The 12,008-nt window shown below is 41.1% G+C and overlaps 1 long non-coding RNA gene and 1 pseudogene across 1 annotated transcript; both read left to right on the top strand.

Annotated features, from left to right (window-relative positions):
• Window positions 1-303: 303 nt before the first annotated feature.
• Window positions 304-2,185, top strand: LOC146580421 (zinc finger MYM-type protein 1-like; annotated as a pseudogene).
• Window positions 2,186-4,541: 2,356 nt separating this feature from the next.
• On the top strand, window positions 4,542-9,182 carry LOC146580420 (uncharacterized). The gene is made up of 3 exons (XR_014891267.1): window positions 4,542-4,781; window positions 7,553-7,733; window positions 9,056-9,182. It is a non-coding gene; the product is annotated as an uncharacterized LOC146580420 (long non-coding RNA).
• Window positions 9,183-12,008: the final 2,826 nt, after the last annotated feature.

Below are 12,008 nucleotides of genomic sequence, written 5' to 3'. Positions count from 1 at the left end.
AGGGAAAATGATGAAGCAGCTGCAGCAACTCATTCTACTACAGGGTTTGATTTAGGTGACAAAGACACAGGGCCCAGACAGGTGAAGCTGAAGAGCTATCCACATGATACTTTTGGTACACAGAAGCGAGCATTTAACCACAGCTGGTTTGAAAAGCACAACTGGTTAGAATATTCAGTCAACCAGAATGCAGCTTTCTGCTTCCCATGTAGAGTGTTTGGCAAAAACATCAAACATGATAGTTTGGTCAGTAGCGGTTGCAAGAACTGGAAGAAAGCTTTAGTCATCTTTGGCAAGCATGAGATGGCTCAAACACATAAGGACAGTGTTGTTACATGGAAAAGCTACCAGGGAACTAGCAAACAGGGAAACGTTGCACAGGTGATAGCAACTGCAAATGTGAGTGAGATAGTCGAAAGAAGAGAGTATCTCAGACGAATTGTTGCAGTCACCTCTGTGTTAGGGAGACAGGGACTCCCTTTTCGTGGCCATGATGAAGGTGAAGACAGCCCAAACAGAGGGGATTTTCTTGCGTGCATGGAGCTTTTGAAGGAGTTTGATGCTTTTCTTCAAAAACATAATCCCCCATCAAATGCACAGTATATCTCGCCAACATCCCAGAATGACCTGATTGACTGTTGTGCCCAGGAAGTTACTAGTGTCATTGTATCTGAAATGACAAAGTCTAAAGTCTATGCCATCATGGCAGATGAGGCAAGGGATAAAAAGGCAGAGCAGTTAGCTGTTTGTGTCAGGTACGTGTCAGAGGGGGCAGTGAAGGAGCGTTTCCTTGCACTAGCAGAGATAAAATCATTTGATGCCCAGTCCATTGCAAATGAGATTCAGCAGCAGATCCAAAACTATGGTCTTGCAGAGCTTAAGTGTGTAGCACAAACATATGATGGTGCAGCCGTTATGAGTGGCTCCACCGGAGGTGTACAAGCACATTTTAGAAGGCTCCACCCTGAGGCTATATATGTGCATTGTTATGCTCATCAACTCAACCTGGTTTTGTGCAATACTTGCAAGGCTGTCCCAGAGGCTGTGGAGCTTTTCAGCTTGTTGGAGTGTGTGTATTCTTTCTTCAGCACCTCCCTAGTCAATCATCATAAGTTCATGGAGACTCAGGCAAAGCTTGGATTGACAAAAACTGAGCTTGTGCAACTTTCAAACACTCGCTGGGCATGTCAGTTGCGATCAACCAGTGCAGTTCTTGAGACATTGCCTGCCATTTTGGAGTGCCTATCTGCAATTGGATCCCCCATAGCTGTTGGTCTCAGAGCAAAGCTCTACAAGTTCTCAGCAGTCTATGCACTACTGATGTTTTAGTCTATTCTGTCGGTAACCAAAGGACTCCACAAATTCCTGCAGAAAGAGACTTTAGACCTGGCAGAAGCTTTCATCTGCAAACAAGCTGTGTGTGACACACTTAAGGGCAAACACTCAGATGCATTTGCTACAGAGCTGTATGAGAAAACCAAGGCCCTGTGTAACACCATCAGTATCCCTGAACCAGGTGCCAAGACAAGGCACAAACAGAGGGAAATGGAGGATTTTGTCCTGGAGGCAACTGTGGGTTCACGCACTGAATTGAACAACTCAGACACATTGAAAAGAGAGTTACTTTTCCCTTGTGTGGCTCGGATGGTTGGCGAGCTTGATCAAAGATTTTGCAGTGTAGATGCAGGGCTGCTAAAAGGCGTCCAGGCATGCAGTCCTAAATCTGAGAACTTCTTGAGTGAACCACACTTGAATGAACTTGCAAAACACTACAGACTTGACCTGAAAAAAGAGGAGGTTCTGGTGGCCAGAAACTTTCTTACCAAAACACAGAGGCTGGATGTCCACCCAAAATATGTTGTCTGTGTACAACCTCCTTGATTCAGACATGTTTCCCTCTCTGAGGGCAACCATCCAAGTTGCCCTAACAGTGCCTGTCAGCAGCTGCTCGTGCGAAAGGTCCTTTAGTGCACTGCGTCGGCTGCACTGCGTCGGCTGCACTCCTGGCTGCGTCAAACAATGGGTCAGAAAAGACTTCGCAGTCTTGCAGTCATGTCTATTGAAAAAGACACGCTTCAGCATCTGAGTCACAACAGAGTGATTGACCGATTTGCCACTCTTAAAAACAGACGTCATTCTTTGATGCTTCCACCCACCAAGTAACTGGTGATTGCAGCCAGAAAAATGTACTTTTTTATTTTCAGTTTTTTTCTTGTTATTGACGCAGCAAACACATTTCCTCTGTTTTCTTGTTGTACTGTATTATAAAGCAGACTGAAATAAAACAATAGATCTATTGGTGGCCTAGGATGTTTAATCTGTCCAAAAAAGTAGGAAAACAATTTCTCAGTCTTTGTTTTCTGTTTGTGAAATTTTGTGCTCATTCACTACGTTCGTTCATATCGTGTGTGTATCTCTTGGGGGTTAAGCCCCCCCCCCCGTCCTTAAAACCTAGTGACGCCCCTGCTATCAACTTCAAAATGTGTGTTTTGAAAGGTTTTTTAAGAAAAAAATTTAGGACAACATAGCAAAAAAACCCATCACTTTTTATTGTCTTCATTCATGCTCAGTCATCCAGGTAAGGAAATCCCTAAAACTGATTCTGTTCATCTGGACGTGGCGTTTTCAGTCGAAGAAATTCTACTACCGGTAAGTGACTTCTTCAGTCTCAGCTGACTGCAGGTTTCCTGAGCCTTTTAACAGTACATTTGCATAATGACTTAAACTAGCTTCACTGACAAACAGCGGGCTATGAGGTCAGTTTTATGATCGTTAATTTTTATATTAACGCTTTGAGTAAATGTGGTTATCCCAGCTGGATATTTGTCAAAGCTGGGAAGGCACCTAAAGAAAGCTCCAGGTGATCCAGGAGAGAAGGACAACTGCTGCCTTATCCTGTACGTGTCAGGAGTATCGGAACAGCTGAGACATATTTTTTCTAAACAACGCGTCTCTGTGGCTTTTAAACCCCAAACACTATGTCAAAGATTGGCAGGTCCCCAACCCAAGCAGAGTAATATAGTGTACACTGTTAAGCCCCAGGAGGATTGCCATGATTTATACATCAGAGAAACCAAACAACCTCTGGCGAAGCGGATGGCACAACACAGGAGAGCTACCTGGTCAGGCCAGGACTCTGCAGTCTATTCACACCTACAGGCCAGTGGACACTCTTTCAATGATGAGGATGTAACATCCTGGACAGGGAGGAACGCTGGTTTGAGCGCAGAGTCAAGGAGGCCATTTACGTGAAAAGGGAAAGACCATCTCTGAATCGAGGAGGAGGCCTAAGGGTATATCTGTCACCATCTTACAATGCTGTGATTGCAGCCATTCCCCAACTCTGTGTGAATACTCATGACCATTGATAGCACACCGATAAAGAGGACCAGCTCTGTCCTGGACAGTCCCATAGACTGCAAAGAGATGGTGGGTGAGAGGAGGATGTTAGCCAAGCTGACATCTATTATGAACAACAGCTTGGCTACCAGGTTGTCTATTATGAGCCTGCAGAGGCCCTGAGCAGCTCTGTTACAGGACAGAGGACTAAACTGCAGCAGCTAGACTGTACAATATACACGTAATCAGGGCTGTGCAGAGATGTCCGATGAGGAAGGTGCTTAAAGGAGCACATAGGACCAGGCTGAACAAAAACAACCCACATTAATCAAGAATCTAATATAAAATCGTATCATACTATATCACTGTCATCAGGTGGGAACAATGCAAAGCAAATGTAGCCTATGTTTTACCTGATGGTTACAATGTTGCTGCTGCTCCTGCTGCTGATAGTGCTGCAGGGCAGGGCTGTGCTGATCTGAGAAAGTAGACATTCAAAAGTCCATAGGAGACACTGTATCTGATTAAACAAGTGTTATGAGATAATAATTATAAAATGACAGCACTTGGAATCATGAGGCAAGAGATTAATAAAACTGTGGGAAATAAACTACGGTCTGTCTGTGACTCACTCTTCTTCCTCCATCTCCTCATCTCATCTACACACTGGGTTTGTCTCAGTAGAGGAGCTTTTTCTAGATCCTGGCAGCTCCCAGAGATGGTACAAAGTTTTTGTCACGGTTCTGGGTCCGTTGGACCCAGTATTTTGAGTTTATTATATTTCGGTTTAATTCTGCTTCATGGATTGTTTTCTTATTCTCGTAGTGATGATGATTATTATTAGTTTCTTGTTTCTGTTTATCCGTGCTTAAGGATTTGTTCTCGGTTATATCTCACGTTTAGTTTAGTTCAGGTTCCATGTGTCGTTCTCTGTCTGTCTGTCTCTCAGTGTCAAGTCTGCGTGCTTGTTTAGTAATTCATGTTTCCTGTTTTATTGTGAAAGTCTTTGTCTTATGTTAGTGTGTGCAGCTTGGTTCCCCCCGTCTCGTTAACCCCGATCTCTCCCAGCTGTGTCTCCCTCCTGTTCCCCATTCCCTGATTCCCACCCTGTGTATATTAGCCCTGTGTTTTCCTGTGCTCAGTGTCGTGTCGTACCGTCAGATTATGCCTGTGTGTTTTTTGGTTTCTGTATTCACGGCACTTCACGTTTGGTTTTCATGTCAGCAATAAAGCTGAGGTTTTGATTTACAATTCTGTGTTCCAGTCCTGCGCTTGGATCCTCCTCTCTGCCTGCCCACACACAGAGCCCTGACAGAACGACGCGACCAGTAATGGATCCAGCGGACTCACGCTTCGCCTTTGAGGGAGAGAATCTCGCGCTCCTTTGGGATTACTGTTGGAGGGTAGTCCACGCCGCGAGCCCCTACAAGAGGCAGCTGGAGGTAGTATTTTTTTTTGATAATTTTTTGTCGTCCACTGCCTCCACTGTCAGTTTTCTAAAAATAAATGGACTCAAACAAATAATAACAGCTCTAAGAGCGAGGTTAAGTTTTGAACTGTTTGGCATGGGTGGCCCAGGGAAAGAGGATTCAATTGTTCTCCTGGAGGCCCTCGCCACTTGGTACTCTCAACGACAGCAGCATTTTTTTTACCAAGGTTTATCGCTAAATCGTTTGATCCATCCTTGAAAAAGAAATGCAACCCTCGCCATCATCACCCAACCACACTTCCATTCTCTCCTGTAGTACGGACTGGTGCAGTTTTCATTTCCATACCCTCAGCTCAGTTAGCTGATCAGCAGCCACCCTCGGCTCAGTTAGTTGATATAGCTGTTTCTTTAAAACCGTGTGTGTGGCTGGCTGTGTCTTTGAAACTTTACATAAAAGGAGCAGGTGCTAATTTTTATTGATTCATTTGTAATTTTTACAGCTTGGGAAAACTAAAAACTGCATATTTAGTTATTGTTATAAATCTCCCTGTAACACCATTTTTGCATTTTAATTTCTCTGAAAATATAGAAAACATTACATAACACAAGTACTTTTCATAATATGAATATTATGAAATAACTTTAAAAGATTTCCATTTGATGCTGTGGTGTGTGAGCGGTGGAGCCGTGTTGCGTGTGAGCGGTGGAGCCGTGTTGCGTGTGAGCGGTGGAGCCGTGTTGCGTGTGAGCGGTGGAGGCGTCTGGCAGGAGATATAAATTTTTACTGCAAGAATTTTCACAATAGACATAATGTCTGAATATGCTAATATTCTCCTAATTATTACTGTTGATTTCTTGGTAGGCCAAAACCCATAAAACATTTCAAAATAATTTAATAATAAATTATAATCATAAGTAATACAAAAAATAAATAAACACCAACCTATGAAAATGTATTCTGTAAAGGAAAGACGATCGTCTACATAAATGTGTCTGAGAACAGGAAAACTGTCTCACAGCTTCATGTCATCATCCAGGAATGGGGGGGAAAAGCTTAACAGACTGATAAAGAGGACCAGCTCTGTTAGCAGCACTGTTACAGCCATGGTGTAGGACGGAGGTCTATTCCATGTCTTTGATCATCAGCCAGACTGTACAATACGGACACATGTAACAGACACATACGAAATTATATGCGCGTGTGGTTATAGCTGTTTTATCCCTACACCATTTATTTTCTGTTTCCATTTTTTCTAATATATTTCTAATTCACTTTTCCTCAATGACCCTTGTGCAGCTGCGACATTTCAGCTTCCACAGTGGGGGGATATTAAGTCTACGACTGTGATATAAACACGTTTGTGCTCCTTTGTACTTGAATCAGGTATTTAAGTAGGCCACCTGACTACGGAGGATATCTCCTTCCCATCTCCTTCCTATCTTTCCCGGTCGAAAAAAATGGGGGGGGGAAATGTGGAAGCCACTTCCCGCGAAAAGTGTTAGAATATCACAGTCGGAAAAAAAACTTGTGCAGAGTGACAAAGCGGAGGAGACACCGTAAGTGCACCATTTAAGAGCTTGCAGCTCCTCCCCTCCTTCAGTTTCAGGCGTTCTCCTCCAGCCACTGTCCCCTTTTTGCATATCACCTGCTGAGACAAACCTCGGTGGCGCTTATAAAGGCTGAAACAGACGAAATAAGAAAAGGATCAATATCTTAAGCTTTGTTAATAAAGGTAAGCGACTTTAGTTCATTGTTCCTACAAAAATGGCGAACTTCTGCTATTTTTACTTTTTCCCTTTAATGTTTATTTGTTGCACTGAATCTGTGGTCGCTGTTGAAGATGTTTTCTTGGAAGTTATTTCAGTGTTAGTTCAGCAGAGAGAGTTAATCATTAGACTGGGACTATAGGACACGGACAAACGTTCTCCTCTGGCTCTCAGTCTCTTCATATTTGAAATTGTATAATGTGCCAAGATTAACTTCTAAAAAGCTGAAAAGCCTTGCTTACTCCATACCTGTTGACGTTTGAGATTCAGAAGTCGAAAAGTTATTCAGTCACAGACGACTAAAGTCGGAAAAAGCCTGGTGAGGGAAAAGGGGAGTATTGGTATATTCAGACAAAGTCTATTATGAAAATTCCCTCCCTGGTGAGGGGAAAGGGCTTTTCCCTCACCAGCCTGCTTTTTCGTTGATCGCTCAAAGATGAGCGATAGAAATAGGTGCACAGCAAAATCTCCAGTGTTAAATTAACACTGGAGAGGGTATATATGGGTCCACACCTCTGAGTGTTAAATACAACACTGAGTGTTAAATTAACACTTTTGACAGTGTTATATGTTTAAAAGTAACCTAGTCAGGTTTGAAGATTAACAATGGCTAACACTGAGCAGTGCTGATTTTCTAACACTGGAAAATAACTCAAAATGTTAGAAATATTCCAGTGTTAGAAAATCAGCACTGCTCAGTGTTAGCCATTGTTAATCTTCAAACCTGACTAGGTTACTTTTAAACATACAACACTGTCAAAAGTGTTAATTTAACACTCAACAGTGTTGTATTTAATACTCAGAGGTGTGGACTCAGACACTCTCCAGTGTTAATTTAACACTGGAGATTTTGCTGTGTGGACAGAGAGAAGCGTTTTCGTACATCAGCTGCAGATAGTTCTACTTCTTTCACATTCTGGCGCAGATTTATAAAGACTGTTATGAATCACCGTTTAACGAGGAATTGCTGCAGCAGTTGATGATTGTGACTCATGATTTGTTGTTCCTTGCTTGAAGCTGAAATGGATCGACATGCAGGTTCCACTCCGCTGGCTGTCCTGCGTCTGAGTTCCTGGTTTCGTTTCCATCTCATCTACGAACAAACTGACGGACTAGCTATGGTCCTTTATGGCGGGAGAGATAAGCTTGTTCAAATATTCCTCAAGAGAATAATGACGACGTTCTTCATGAAGCCAAGGTGAAAAAAACAAAACAACAAAAAACAAAACTTGGATGCATTTGCAGAAATGTAAATATGTTTTTCGCGTCTTGCCCGAATCCGCTAAGGATCTTTATGAATATTACATTTCTCTTTGATGTAGCTAGGTTTTGAAATATTTGCATCGTTATTGAACGTTTGATATAAACAATGAACAATAAAACAAACATTTAACGAATATACAATATTTTATTACAAATCTGAGCTTCGTGTTTAAAGTCATATTATGCAGTATATAGGGTTAAATCACTTTAACAGAATTTAAACTTTAAGTTTTTAAATTAAATGAATCGAACACAAGTTTGTTCAGTTGGCCTGACTTTAATAAAACTTTCAGTTAAATGTACTGGAGCAAAATAATGATTTGTGAATAAGGTGTCGGCAAAGCTTCACAGAAACAGACTTCTTTCTATTTCTGTGCCGATGTCTGACAGAACCAGCAGTCAGCGCACAGCGGACTATCTGTCGCAGTGTGCCCAAGGTTCCCTACAACGTGATTCTGTTCATCCTGACGCAGCGTAGCGGGCGGATTCCAACACTGGGTGAAACGGGAGAAAAGCGAAAAGAAATTTCCAGCGATATTAATTTGGGTTTCACCCAGGACTGTATAGGCGTTGGTTGAATAGCAGTGGTGTTCACCTTGGGGTGTCGGTCAGAACACACAGGACACAAATAAGGTTATTGCTTCATTACTGTCACTCGTTGACACAACAACCCAGTAATGCAACCGGGGTGGTGTACAAGAACCCGTAGGTGAGGGTGTGGGTGTGTGGTCTGCGAACAAAACATGTACAAAAATGCTGAATATAATAAACATACACTCCTCACCAGACCTAACAATGACTAATATTAATTGCCGATACAACCAATAATTTTACCTCACAGAACAGCGAATCATTTAGCTTACAGCTAACTGATTATTTTATTTGTTTACAGGCGCAATCAAAGTCTTTTAGATCATTATGTTAAATAAAGGTCTTTTTTTTTAATTCTGCGTGCGGGGCGGGTCACAAAAGGAGTTTCAGTCTGAGTGGAATATTTAGCGGTAAAAATAAATAGGCAACGCGAAAAACCGCGTGAGGGTCAGTGAAGAGTGAAAAGAAAAGACTTGAGGGAAAAGGTGGAGGGTCAAAGATGAGCGATAGAAATAGGTGGACAGAGAGAAGCGTGTTCGTACATCAGCTGCAGATAGTTCTACTACTTTCACATTCTGGTGCAAATTTATAAAGACTGTTGTTGGTTATTGTTATGAATCGCCGTTTAACGAGGAATTGCTGTTCCTGTTTTGTTTCTTGTGACAGGCTCGACGCTGAAATGAATGGACACACAGGTTCCACTCCGCTGTATGTCCTGCCTCTGGGTTCCTGGTTTCGTTTCCATGTCATCTACGACCAGACTGACGGACTGGCTGTGATCCTTTATGGTGGCAGAGAGACGCTTGTTCAAGTATTCCCAGAGAGAATAATGACGACGTTCTTCATGAACCCAAGGTGAAAAAACAAGACAAAAAAACCCAAAAAACTTGGATGCTACATTTGCAGAAATCCGCTAAGGATTCGCTAAGGATCTTTATGAATATTACATTTCTCTTTGATGTAGCTATGTTTTGAAATATTTGCATCGTTATTGAACGTTTGATACCTTAAAAATAAACAATGAACAATAAAACAAACATTTAACGAATATACAATATTTTATTACAAATCTGAGCTTCGTGTTTAAAGTCATATTATGCTGTATAACTAAGGTTAAATCACTTTAACAGAATTTAAACTTATTCAGTTTAAGTTTGTAAATTAAATAAATCGAACACAAGTTTGTTCAGTTAACCTGACTTGAATAAAACTTTCAGGTAAAAGTATTGAAGCACAACAGTGATTTGTGAATAAGGTGTCGGCAAAGCTTCACAGAAATGCAAAGCAAACAGTCCATGTTTTACCTGATGGATACAATGTTGCTCTTAAGTGGTTGCTGCTGCTCCTGATACTGCTGGAGGGCAGGGCTGTGTTGATTTGAGACTGCAGACACAGTCCATATAGGAGAGATGGTATATCATTAAACCAGTGTTATGAGATAATAATAAAATGCAAAGATTAGTGACAGCACTTGGAACCATATATGGTATATTGCCTTATAAGGCAACAGATTTAAAAAACTGTAGGAAATAAACTGGGCTCTGCCTGTGAATCACTCTTTGCCTCTCTTCCTCCTTCCATCTCCTCATCTCATCTATCACTCTCCACTCGCTGTCCATCTGAGAACAAGGCACAGTTTGCTGTTGCATTAATCTATTATTTAATTATCCACACTTAACAAGCGCCTATAATCCATAATAAAGTAATGATAGAAAATGATATAGAACCATCCTTAAGAGGCATGTCTGCACAGTGCCATATCATGAGTAGTAATTAAAAAAAAAAAATCATACATACACACATATACAAAAATGCTCAGTATAATATTTGCTGCAGCAGTTGATGGTTGTTACTTATGATTTGTTCTTCCTTGTGACAGGCTTGAAGCTGAAATAAATGGACAGGGTGAAGTTGTCACTCCGCTGTATGTCCTGCCTGTGGGTTCCTGGTTTCGTCTCCATCTCATCTACGACCACACATACGCACCGGCTGTGATCCTTTACGGTGGCAGACAGATGCGTGCTGAAGTATTCCTCCAGAGGATAATGAGGATGTTCTTCATGAATTGGATTCACACGCCTGAATAATGAAGACATCAGTGGGGGCGGTCCAAGCCTGATTGGTGCCCTGGGCGAACACTACCCCTTGTAGTTTAGTCTGTTACTATTACTTTTTTTTTTTTTTTTTTTACCATTTCTTCTTTGAGCAACTGTAACCCACATAATTTCCTTAGAAATAGAATACTTTATTAATCCCTGATTGTTTCAGGATGACCTGCCATTATCCAATGACACATCTGCTTACCTGTATCTTTTGCTCATTTCTCCTCCTCTTCTTTTCTCTTTTTTTCTAAACTGAGCACCTGATGGCTTTGAACTTTTCTTGTCCATCTTCCATTGGTTTAAATTTTGCACTCCAGTATGAACACAAATCCCCCACCTCAGGGATCACCACAACATGACCTAACACACCTACACCTTAGTTCATTCACTTTGTCTAGGGTTTATTTCTGGCATTTCGCACAACCCAGGATTCAAATCATGAATACATAATGGGCTTGGATTGACAACATGATGAATGAAATGTGCTCTATTTGGAAGCAGCAGGTTTCCCTCCCCTTTCGACGGGTTGTGTGTGAGACTTTAAATCATCAAACTGTAAATTATAAAATTTTAATTGTTATTGATCCCTTTACCCCGAGTCCTAAAGTGTATATTTATTTTCTTACTCTTCTTATATTTATTGTATGTTTACTTGCACTGCTGTAAATTATGGACAATGCCAGGCATCCTCTGCACACGGCCATAAACAATCAGAAGAGTCTGTTCAGTGACAGGTTGCTTCTCCCAAAGACAAGAACTAACAGACTTAAAAACTCCTTTGTCCCACACGCCATCAGACTGTTTAACTCCTCTCTGGAGGGGAGAGGGAGGGGAAACAGGAGGACAAAGGAGGGAACAACTAAGCTGTAGTGCCTCTTCACCTCACTGTGCAATACCTTTTGTGCAATACTTTTGTAAATAGTCAACGGTGCAATAGACTCAATACTTGAAATGTGCAATTCACTTGTATTTTTATTTTTATTCCTATTTATTCTATTTATCCCCTTCGTATATTTTATTTATATTGTCTCTGTATTTATATATATGTGTGTGTGTGTGTGTGTATAACTCTAACTTCTGTCGGTGCTGTGCTTTTTTGGAAATCGAATTTCCCAGAGGAACCCACCCGAGGGATTAATAAAGTTCTATCTTATCTTATCTTAACTGAAGCTTCGCCGTCTCGTCTCTCTATACTGGACTGTATGTAGCGGGGATGACAATAAAGTTTACTTTGACTTCAGCAGCAAGCTCTTTTCACTTTTAGGGTATAGAATTTCGAAAAAAACATAGGTACAAATAATAAGTCTGTATTATAATGTCTCGTGTTTGTCGGTTTGCTTTTATATTCTTTTTAGTTAGTTATTAGATGCCGCTCCACACTGTAAAACCTAATAAGTTCACAGAACTCAAATTGTTGTGTAACAGATTACACAACAATTTTTTTTTAGTGATGTTTTTAAAAGTTTTAAGTTTAACTAAAATAAAAATTATAGTTGCAGTTGCCTTAAATTACCTCA

Source organism: Mchenga conophoros, linkage group LG3 (genome assembly GCF_057382185.1).
Source record: "Mchenga conophoros isolate Kocher_MC1m ecotype Shallow Benthic linkage group LG3, M_conophoros_male_GT1.1, whole genome shotgun sequence".
Lineage (NCBI taxonomy): Eukaryota > Metazoa > Chordata > Actinopteri > Cichliformes > Cichlidae > Mchenga > Mchenga conophoros.
Note: the sequence above shows the minus strand (reverse complement) of the source record. Positions and strands in the feature narration are given on the sequence as shown.